Source organism: Macaca nemestrina, chromosome X, assembly GCF_043159975.1.
Source record: "Macaca nemestrina isolate mMacNem1 chromosome X, mMacNem.hap1, whole genome shotgun sequence".
In the NCBI taxonomy this organism is placed as follows: Eukaryota; Metazoa; Chordata; class Mammalia; order Primates; family Cercopithecidae; genus Macaca; species Macaca nemestrina.
The window spans coordinates 111,078,434-111,089,281 of NC_092145.1; positions in this window are offsets into that span (position 1 = coordinate 111,078,434).

The window sequence follows — 10,848 nt, forward strand, 5'->3', positions numbered from 1 at the left end:
GGCAAGAAAAGAGTTTGTGAACTCAAAGAGATAAATAGAAATCGTTCTATCTGGCCAAGAGCAGTGACTTTTACCAGTAGTACTAGTATTTTTGCAGGCTGAAGTAAGAAGATAGATGGCTTGAGGTTAGGCGTTTGAGACCAGCCTGGGCAACATAGTGAGACTCATCTCTACAAAAAAAAATAGATAAATAACAACAGCCCAGGCCCAGTGGCTCACGGCTGTAATCCCAGCACTTTGGGAGGCCAAGGAGGATATATCACCTGAGGTGAGGAGTTCAAGACCAGCCTGGCCAACATGGTAAAACCCTGTCTCAACAAAAATTACAAAAATTTAGCCAGGCATGGTGGTAGGCACCTGTAATCCCAGCTACTAAGTGAATGAGGCAGGAGAATTGCTTGAACCTGGGAGGCAGAGGTTGCAGTGAGCTGAGATCATGCTGCTACACTCCAGCCTGGGTGAAAGGAGCAAGACTCTGTCAAAAAAAAAAAAAAAAAAACCTTTAAAAATAGCTGAGTGTGATGATACATGCCTGTAGTCCTAGCTACTGTGAACACCAAGAAGGGAGGATCCCTTGAGCCCAGGAATTCAAGGCTGCAGTGAGCTATGATCTCACCACTACACTCCAACGTGGGCAACAGAGTGAAACTCAGTCTCTAAAACAAAAAGAAATTGTTCAATATGAACAAGTCAGAGAAAGAGACTGACAGAAAAATGAATACAACCTTAAGGACCTGTAAGAAAATGCTAAAACATCTATCATTTGTAGCATCAGAATCGCAGGAGAAGTGAAAGTGTTATGTAACCAGGAGCCTAGGACAGCCAGAGTGACACCATTTTAAAATCAACTCCATCATGAAACTAGCAAGGCACATTCCTGGCCAGTCACAACACATGGTCCTAAGATGTTTGTAGTTGAGAAAACAGACTAAAGATACCTACAAAGACATACTCCCACAGCAGTGGAAAGTCCAGGGTTCCCAACATCCATAACAATATACGCTTTCAAAATAATTATAGTTATGCTTTGATGTACTTACACACTAGAAAGTCAAGGATAGTTTTCTTTAAATCAATAGAATGATAAACTTCATCATGCTGTTAGCCCACCACACAGAGGTACAGATAACTTTAGTCTTTACATAGACAAGACCCCTATATAAGAAACACACTAGGCCAAGGCTCACGCCTGTAATCCCAGCACTTTGGGAGGCTGAGGTGGGCAGATCGCCTGAGCTCAGGAGTTCAAGACCAGCCTGGGCAACATGACAAAATCTCATCTCTACAAAAAAAAAAAAAAAAAAGAAAAATTAGCTGGGCATGGTGGCATGCACCTATAGTCCCAGCTACTCAGGAGGCTGAGGTGGGAGGATCACTTGAGCCCAGGGGGTCAAGGCTGCAGTGAGCCAAGATCGCACCACTGAACTCCAGCCTGGGGGACAAAGCGAGACCCTGTCTCAAAAAGAAAAGAAAAACTTAAAGATAGTGCATTCCTCTGCTTCCTTTCTGGGGACACCCTTCTCTGTAATGGACTAGTTTTCAATAAGTTATCTCTTTTTTTTTTTTTTTTAAGGAGTTTGGCTTTTGTTGCCCAGGCTGGAGCACAATGGCACGATCTCAGCTCACTGCAACCTCTGCCTGCCAGGTTCAAGCAATTCTCCTGCCTCAGCCTCCCAAGTAGCTGGGATTACAGGCACCTGCCACCACGCCCAGCTAATGTTTTTATATTTTTTGTAGAGACGGAATTTCACCACATTGGCCAGGCTTGTCTCGAACTCCTGACCTCAGGTGATCCACTCACCTCGTGCTCCCAAAGTGCTGGGATTACAGGCGTGGTGGCTCACGCCTGTGATCGGGACCCCTTTTTCTGGTAACGCAAGTATTTGATTAAACTTACATATATTTGACCAGGCCTGTGGCTCACACCTTTAATCCAAGCACGTGGGGAGGCTGAGACAGGATGATTACTTCAGCCCAGGAGTTCAAGACCAGACTTGACAACAAAATGAGATCTCACTTCTATAAAAGAAAAAATTGGCCGGGCACAGTGGCTCACGCCTGTAAACCCAACACTTTGGGAGGACGAGGTGAGTGGATCACCTGAGGTCAGGATATGTATATATAGAGAGAGAGAGATAGATATAGATATAGATATTCATTCATTCATTAAAGCATTGTGTGATGGGATTTCAAGGTATGTGGATATAATGTATAAGATAACTATAATATAATTACATAAATATAAAGGCAGGAAGACTAAAGAGACCTCTGTGATGGTAAGGTTTCTACCTTCCATGTGAAATAGTAAAAGATTTATTCTAAGTAGTCAATGAAGAGTTAAGTTTGTATATTTTAATTCCTAGATAATGAATCACATTAAAAAGTATATAAAAAGATAGAGTCAAAACACAATAGATAAAAAGAAATACTTCAAAATGTTCAGGCCGGGTGTGGTGGCTCACACCTCTAATCCCAGCACTTTGGGAGGCTGAGGCAGAGGACTGCTTGAGCCCGGGAAGTTCTTAGGTTGCAGTGAGCCCTGATCATGCCACCGCACTCCAACCTGGGCAACAGAGCAAGACCTTCTCTCAAAAAAAAAAAAAAAAAAAAAAAAAAAGAGTTCACAATTGTAGATATTTTTATTAAACTTTTTAAAAAGAAAAGAAAAAAATGTTCAAATAACCCAAAGGAAAGCAAGAAAGCAGAAAGAAACAGATAGTCTGAATAGATTTGTATCTAGTAAAAACTGAATTCATACTTGAAAACCTTTTTTAATAAAGAGAGAAGTTGCTGAATGTTGCTGGCCCCAGAAAGAAAAATTTAAACAGAAAAAGAAAAAAAAAAAAGAATTTGCAACAATGAGATACCACTATACACCTAGTAGAATGGCCAAAATCCAGAACACTGACAACACCAAATGCTGGTGAGGATGTGGAGCAACAGGAACTCTCATTCATTGCCGGCAAAATGCAAAATAGTACAGTCACTTTGGAAGACAATTTGGTGGTTTCTTTAAAAACTAAACATAGTCTTACCATACCATATAGGAATCATGCTCCTTGGTATCTACTGAAAGGAGCTGAAAACGTACATCCACACAAAAGCCTGCACATGCATGTTTGTTTATTTATGTTTCATCTTCTAGTCTATACCTTTGCAAACACACAGATGTTTGAAGTAGCTTTATTCATAATTGCCAAAACTGGAAAGCGAACAAGATGACCTTCAGTAGGGGAATGGATAAGTAAGATATGGTATATACAGAGAATGGAATATTATTCAGCACTAAGTAAAAATGAGCTATCAAGCCATGAAAAGACATAGAGGAAACTTAAACGCATGTTATTAAGTGAAAGATACACACTATATGATTCCAACTATATATGACATTCTGGAAAAGGCAAGACTATGGAGACAGTCAAAAGATCAGTGGTCACTGGGAGTTAGAGGGGAGGGAGGGATGAATAGGCAGAACACAGAGGATTTCAGGGCCGTGAAATTACTCTGTATTATACTATAAAGGTGAAAACATGTCATTATACAGTTAAGCCAACCCATAAAATGTACAACACTAAGAGTGAACCCTCATGTAAACCGTGGACTTGGGGTGATAATGATCAATTGTAACAAATGCTCCACGCTGATGAGGGTTGCTGATAATGGGGAGGCTGTGCATGTGTGGGGGTGAAGGGTATACGGGATATCTCTGTACCTTCCTCTCAGGTTTACTGTAAACCTAAAACTGCTCTTTAAAACAAAATTTTTTTAATCCTTTTTTAAAAAGAAGAAGATGATAAAGTTGCCAGGTCCAGATGGTTTCACTGGCAAATTGTGTCAAACATCTAAGAAGAAATAATACCAATTCTACAAAATCTCTTCAAAAAATAAAAGACAGAGACACTTCTCAAATAGCATTATCCTGATACCAAAACCAGAAAAAAGAAAGTATGGGAAAAGTACAGTCCAACTTCCTTCATGAACATAGATGCAAAACATAAGAAAACCCTCAACATAATATTACCAATTCAAATCCAATGTACAAAAATAAGACACCATGACCAAGTGAGGCTTATCCTGGGGATGCAAAACTGACACAATATTCAAAAATCAATGTGGCCGGGTGCAGTGGCTCATGCCTGTAATCCCAGCACTTTGGGAGGCCGAGGTGGGCGGATTGCTTGAGTCCAGGAGTTCGAGATGAGCCTGGCCAACATGGGGAAACCCCATCTCTACTAAAAATACAAAAATTAGTTAAGCATGGCAACACACACCTGTAGTCCCAGCTACTTGGGAGGCTGAGACACGAGAATTGCTTGAACCCGGGAGGCGGTTGCAGTGAGCTGATATAGCATGACTACACTCCAGCCTGGGTGACAGAGAGACTCTGTCTCAAAAAAATAAAACAAATTAAAATAAAATAAAAAATAAAACAAAAATCAATAAATGCAATCTACCATATTGACATTTGAAAGTAATTGAACCACATAACCATATCAAGTCATGCAGAAAAAGCTTCTGACAAAATTCAACATTGATTCATGATCTTAAAAAAAACTCTTAGCAAACAAAAAGATAACTTTCTTAACCTGATATAAAGCATGCACCAAAAAAAAAACTACAACTCAGATCATACCTTTTTTTTTTTTTTTTTTTTTGAGACGTATTCTCGCTCTGTTGCCCAGGCTGGAGTGCACTGGTGCGATCTCAGCTCACTGCAAACTCCACCTCCAGGGTTCATGACATTCTCCTGCCTCAGCCTCCCAAGTAGCTGGGACTACAGGCACCCGCCACCACGCCTGACTAAATTTTTTGTATTTTTAGTAGAGACGGGGTTTCACCGTGTTAGCCAGGATGGTCTCGATCTCCTGACCTCGTGATCCACCCCCCTCAGCCTCCCAAAGTGTTGGGATTACAGGCATGAGCCACCGTGCCCGGCTTAGATCATACTTGATAGAGAAAAACTAAATGCTTTCTCCCTAAGATCAGAAATGAGGCAAGAATATCCACTCTCACTCCTGCTATTCAACATTATAATTGAACGGCCTGACCAGCTGCAGTGGCTCACGCCTGTACTCCCAGCACTTTGACAGGCAGAGGTTGGCGGATCACTTGAGCTCAGAAGTTCGAGACCCCAGGGCAACATGGTGAAACCCCATCTCTACAAAAAATACAAAATTTAGCTGGGTGTGGTGGCACATGTGTCTGTAGTCCCATCTACTTGGGAGGCTGAGGTGGGAGAATCACTTGAGCCCAGGAGGTCAAGGCTGCAGTGAGCTGTTGATCGCTCTACTGCACTCCAGCCTGGGCGACAGAGTGAGACCCTGTCTCAAAAAAAAAAAAAAAATGTAGTGATAGAGTGTTGCGTGGGTGAGGGGATGAGGGGAGGGAGTGACTATAAGGGGAGGCACAATGGAGTTCTTTAGGGTGATGGAGCTGTTCTGAATACTGATTACAGGGGTGGTTACATGAATCTACACTTATTAAAATTCATAGAAACTCCCCCAAAGTCAATTCTACTGTGACAATTTTTTAAACTAATTTTTCCTTTTCCTTTTTTTTTTTTTTTTTTTTGAGACGGAGTCTCGTTCTGTCGCCAGGCTGGAGTGCAGTGGCGCAGTCTTGGCTCACCGCAAGCTCCGCCTCCCGGGTTCACACCATTCTCCTGCCTCAGCCTCCCGAGTAGCTGGGACTACAGGCGCCCGCCACCATACCCGGCTGATTTTTTGTATTTTTAGTAGAGACGGGGTTTCACCGTATTAGCCAGGATGGTCTCAATCTCCTGACCTCGTGGTCTGCCCGCCTCGGCCTCCCAAAGTGCTGGGATTACAGGCGTGAGCCACCACGCCTGGCCTAAATTTTTTAAACTGTATCAATCAAGCAGTTGAAAATCCTTGTGTGGGGTTTTGCTTGTTTGGTTGCTTGTTGTTGTTGTCGTTATTGTTGTTGTTGTTGTTTTGAGACAAGGTCTCATACTTTAACCCAGGCTGGAGTGCAGTAGCCTGATCTTGGCTCACTGCAACCTCTGCCTCCCAGGCTCAAGCAATCCTCCCTCCTCTGCCTCCGAGTAGCTGGGACTATGGGCACATGCCACCATGCCCAGCTAATTTTTGTATTTTTTGTAGAGATGGGGTTCGCCATGTTGCTCAGGCTGGTCTCAAACTCCTGGACTCAAGTGATCCTCCCACCTCGACCTCCCAAAGTGCTGGGATTTCAGACATGAGTCACCGTGCCTGGCCAGAATCCTTGTTTTCTGTAAAACTGTTTTAACACAGGTGTATGTATGCCTAAATACTAGTTTTGTTTGGTTTTAAGCCATATATGAAAAGCATATATCATCTCCTCTTTTGTATCTGGCTTCTTTCACTTAACATTTGTCTTTGTGTACCTCAGTTCACTCCATCTCATAGCTGTAGTATTCCATGATGTCAATATAGCACAATTTACTTACGCGGTTCCTGATGATGTATAATTGGTTTTTTCCCAGTATTTTGCTATTACAAATAGTTTTACTATATAAACTTTCCTGTGTCTCTCCCAAGTTTACGTGTGTGGGAAAAACGCTCACCACAGATAGTTTATAGTGGTAAAAAAGTAAATCAAACACTACCTAAACATCCAATAGGAGGATAATAATAAATGAGGGCATATCGTGTAAATCACGTCAGAACAGGTGAGTCATTATTTGGATAAATTACCCAAGTGCTAACCTGGTGGCTGTTGTGATGATGACGCACGGCTCTAATGACTGCATGTGGGTCGCAGTAACTCACAGTGAGCTCACTGTGAGCTCTTGGAGCATCTTTGGGCTCCCCATGGGCAGAGATGAGGACAAACAGGAAGGAACAGTGGCACAGTGGCTGGCCACCCCAGAACACTACAGAGACAACCTCGCCTGGTCCCCAGCCCACGGTTCTGCTCATAGACTCAGAACTTCCCCCGCCTGACTGTCCTGAGCACTTTGAGAAAGGCAGCCCCTGGCCATGCCTAAGGTGGCCGCATCTGTCCTTTCCCACCAACCCTGACCTGCTCCTCCTCCTTTTGGGCCAAATCTGCTTTCTCAGTGCCTCGGCTCCCCTCCATTCACGAGCATCTCCTGCATGTCGGGGGTGTAATGATGCCCATTGCACAGGTGAGGTGACTGAGGGCAGCAGCTAGGCCTGCAGCTGCACAGCAGGTCAGTAAGCCTGTGCTGGGTGGGCCATGCCTCACCCCACAGCTGTGCACCCCCTCAAGCCGTACAGAGATTGTCTCCTGCCTCCTCTTTTGAGGGATCCTCCCGGCCCGTGTCTCCCCCAGACCACCAGGCCTGGAGCTTCTAGACCCGGCATTCAGGCCCTGGGAGAGGACTGGGTGGAGGTGGAGCTGAGGATCGGGCTGGCGGGTTGGTGGCCTTTTCCTGAGCCCCAGGCTCTGTCGGGGCTGTCTCCAGTGTCTTCAGGATCCAGGCTGGTTCCCTCAGCAAACCTGGCCAACCTGGCCAACCTGGCCAACCTATATAGCCTGACCTGCCCCAGGCACAGGCCTCAGAGCCAGTGCATCTTGTGGAAAAATCCTATAATGGACCCTTTAAGTGAGATAAAGAGGATTAAAAATATGAGAACCTCTCTTTAGTGATGGAAATGAGTTCCTGATAGAAGGAAAGAGGAAGAGGAGGAGGAGAGCCATCTGTAGAAGACCCTGAACAACAGTAAAAGCCAGGCCCTCGGCTGCCCCCACCTGTCCACATGCATAGAGGGAGGCTCCGAGGGACACCCAGCATGCAGCTCATGTACCCTGAGGCCTGTGACCCTACAAGCAGTGAATGGTTTTTTTTGTTTGTTTGTTTTGTTTTGTTTTGATTATTATACTTTAAGTTCTAGGGTACATGTGCACAACGTGCAGGTTTGTTACATATGTATACATGTGCCATGTTGGTGTGCTGCACCCATTAACTCTTCATTTACATTAGGTATATCTCCTAATGCTATCCCTCCCCCACTCCCTCCCCACAATAGGCCCCGGTGTGTGATGATCCCCTTCCTGTGTCCAAGTGATCTCATTGTTCAATTCCCACCTATGAGTGAGAACATGCGGTATTTGGTTTTCTGTTCTTGTGATAGTTTGCTGAGAATGATGGTTTCCAGCTGCATCCATGTCCCTACAAAGGACACGAACTCATCCTTTTTTATGGTTGCACAGTATTCCAAGGTGTATATGTGCCACATTTTCTTAATCCAGTCTGTCACTGATGGACATTTGGGTTGATCCAAGTCTTTGCTATTGTGAATAGTGCCACAATAAGCATACGTGTGCATGTGTCTTTATAGCAGCATGACTTACAATCCTTTGGGTATATCCCCAGTAATGGGATGGCTGGGTCAAATGGCATTTCTAGTTCTATATCCTTGAGGAATCGCCCCACTGTTTTCCACAATGGTTGAACTAGTTTACAATCCCACCAACAGTGTAAAAGTGTTCCTATTTCTCCACATCCTCTCCAGCACCTGTTGTTTCCTGATTTTTTTAATGATTGCCATTCTAACTGGTGTGAGATGGTATCTCATTGTGGTTTTGATTTGCATTTCTCTGATGGCCAGTGATGATGAGCATTTTTTCATGTGCCTGTTGGCTGTATGAATGTCTTCTTTTGAGAAGTGCCTGTTCATGTCCTTTGCCCACTTTTTGATGGGGTTGTTTTTTTCTTGTAAATTTGATTGAGTTCTTTATAGGCTCTGGATATTAGCCCTTTGTCAGATGAGTAGATTGCAAAAATTTTCTCCCATTCTGTAGCTTGCCTGTTCACTCTGATGGTAGTTTCTTTTGCTGTGCAGAAGTTCTTTAGTTTAATGAGATCCCATTTGTCAATTTTGGCTTTTGTTGTCGTTGCTTTTGGTGTTTTAGACATGAAGTCCTTGCCCATACCTATGTCCTGAATGGTATTACCTAGGTTTTCTTCTAGGGTTTTTATGGTATTAGGTCTAACATTTAAGTCTGTAATCCATCTTGAATTAATTTTCGTATAAGGAGTAAGGAAAGGATCCAGTTTCAGCTTTCTACTTATGGCTAGCCAATTTTCCCAGCACCATTTATTAAATAGGGAATCCTTTCCCCATTTCTTGCTTTTGTCAGGTTTGTCAAAGCAGTGAATGTTTAAGACTGTCTTCTCTGAGGCTTTCCCTATCTTGGAGATAAGATGCCCCCTGCTGACAAAGGCAGGTATCACTGTAGGGTGGCCGTCCATGGCTGCGCTGTTCCTGGAGACACCAAGACCTCACTGTGGGACCAGAGGCTTCAGTCAGGCTTCCCTGACTAAAAGGAAAAAGTCACTTTGACTTAGCAGGAAGCTCAGGTTTGGACTTGGTCTCACCCTGGACAAAAAACACTGAGGAGGGGAAGCAGAGGGGTTGTAGGATGCAGGTGGGTGACAGCAGGACTGAGGGCTGAGGACAGAGAGATGGGGCCACTGTGAAACTAAGATGCTGGCCCTAGTCACAAGGAGGAGGGAGAGGCAGACCAAGAAGTCCTCGGCAAAGGGCTGAACTCAGGGCCGATAAGAACATGGAAGGCCCTCACCTGTAAATGGGTGATAGAAGTAGAGTTTATCTAGTGACTGGCCACTAAAATTTTTAGAAAGAAAAGTAGGGCCAGGCGCAGTGGCTCATGCTTGTAATCCTAGCACTTTGGGAGGCTGAAGCAGATGGATCACCTGAGGTCAGGAGTTCGAGACTAGCCTGGCCAACATGGGGAAACCCCGTCTCTACTAAAAACACAAAAATTAGCAGAGCATGGTGGCGCATGCCTGTAATCCCAGCTACTCGGAAGGCTGAGGCAGGAGAATCTCTTGAACCCAGGGGGCCGAGGGTACAGTGAGCTGAGAATGCGCCACTTCACTCCAGCCTGGGAGAAAGAGCAAGACTCCGTTAAGAAAAGAAAAGAAAAGGAAACAAAACAAAACAAAAGAAAGAAAAGAGAAAAGAGACAAGGAAAGAAAAGGAAAAGAAAAAGAAGAAAGAGAGAAAGAAAGAAAGGAAGAAAGATAGAGAGAAAGAGAAAGAAAGAGAGAAAGAAAGAGAGAGGGAGAGAAAGAAAAGTAGGCTAGACGCAGTGGCTCATGCCTGTAATCCCAAAACTTTGGGAGGCTGAGGCAGGTGGATGGCTTGAGCTCAGAAGTTCGAGACCAGCCTGGGCAACATGGCAAAACCCTGTCTCTACTAAAAATACAAAAAGTAGCTGGGCATGGTGGCATGTGCCTGTAGTCCCAGCTACTCGGGAGGCTGAGGTCAGAGGATCACTTGAACCCAGAGGTTGAGGCTGCAGTAAGCCGTGATTGTGCCACTGCACTCCAGCCTGGGTGACAGAACGAGATTGCATCTCAATTTTAAAAGACAAATGTACAAACTTATCAATGTAATTCACCACATTAACAGATTAATGGGAGAGGGCAGGGTGGGGGCATAACAGTGATTGCAAGAGCTCCAGCCAGCGGGGATGACAATGGGCGTGTACTCAGTCTTGCCCTGTGCCTGGCGCTGCCCGGTGACTGAAGACTCATCTCACCTCTCCCTCACTTAACCCTGTGAGGAGGGAAAGTTATTACCCTGATGACAGATGAGCAAAGGGAGGCACAGAGGGCTGAAGTCACTTGCCCACCGTGTGACCCAGGGCAATTTAGTCCCAACCTGTGTCGCTCCAGCCCCTGCTCCTGTCCACCCTCCTACCCTGCCTTGACTACAAGACCTGTCTAACATGGGCTCAGGAGGAGGGCAGTACACATGTTTTCCCCAAAGCCTGCACCTACCCTGCTTGGCAGGCATCAGCCCCCTTTATGAATGGGGAACCGAGGCTGGTGGAGGGCAGGTGACTTGCCCA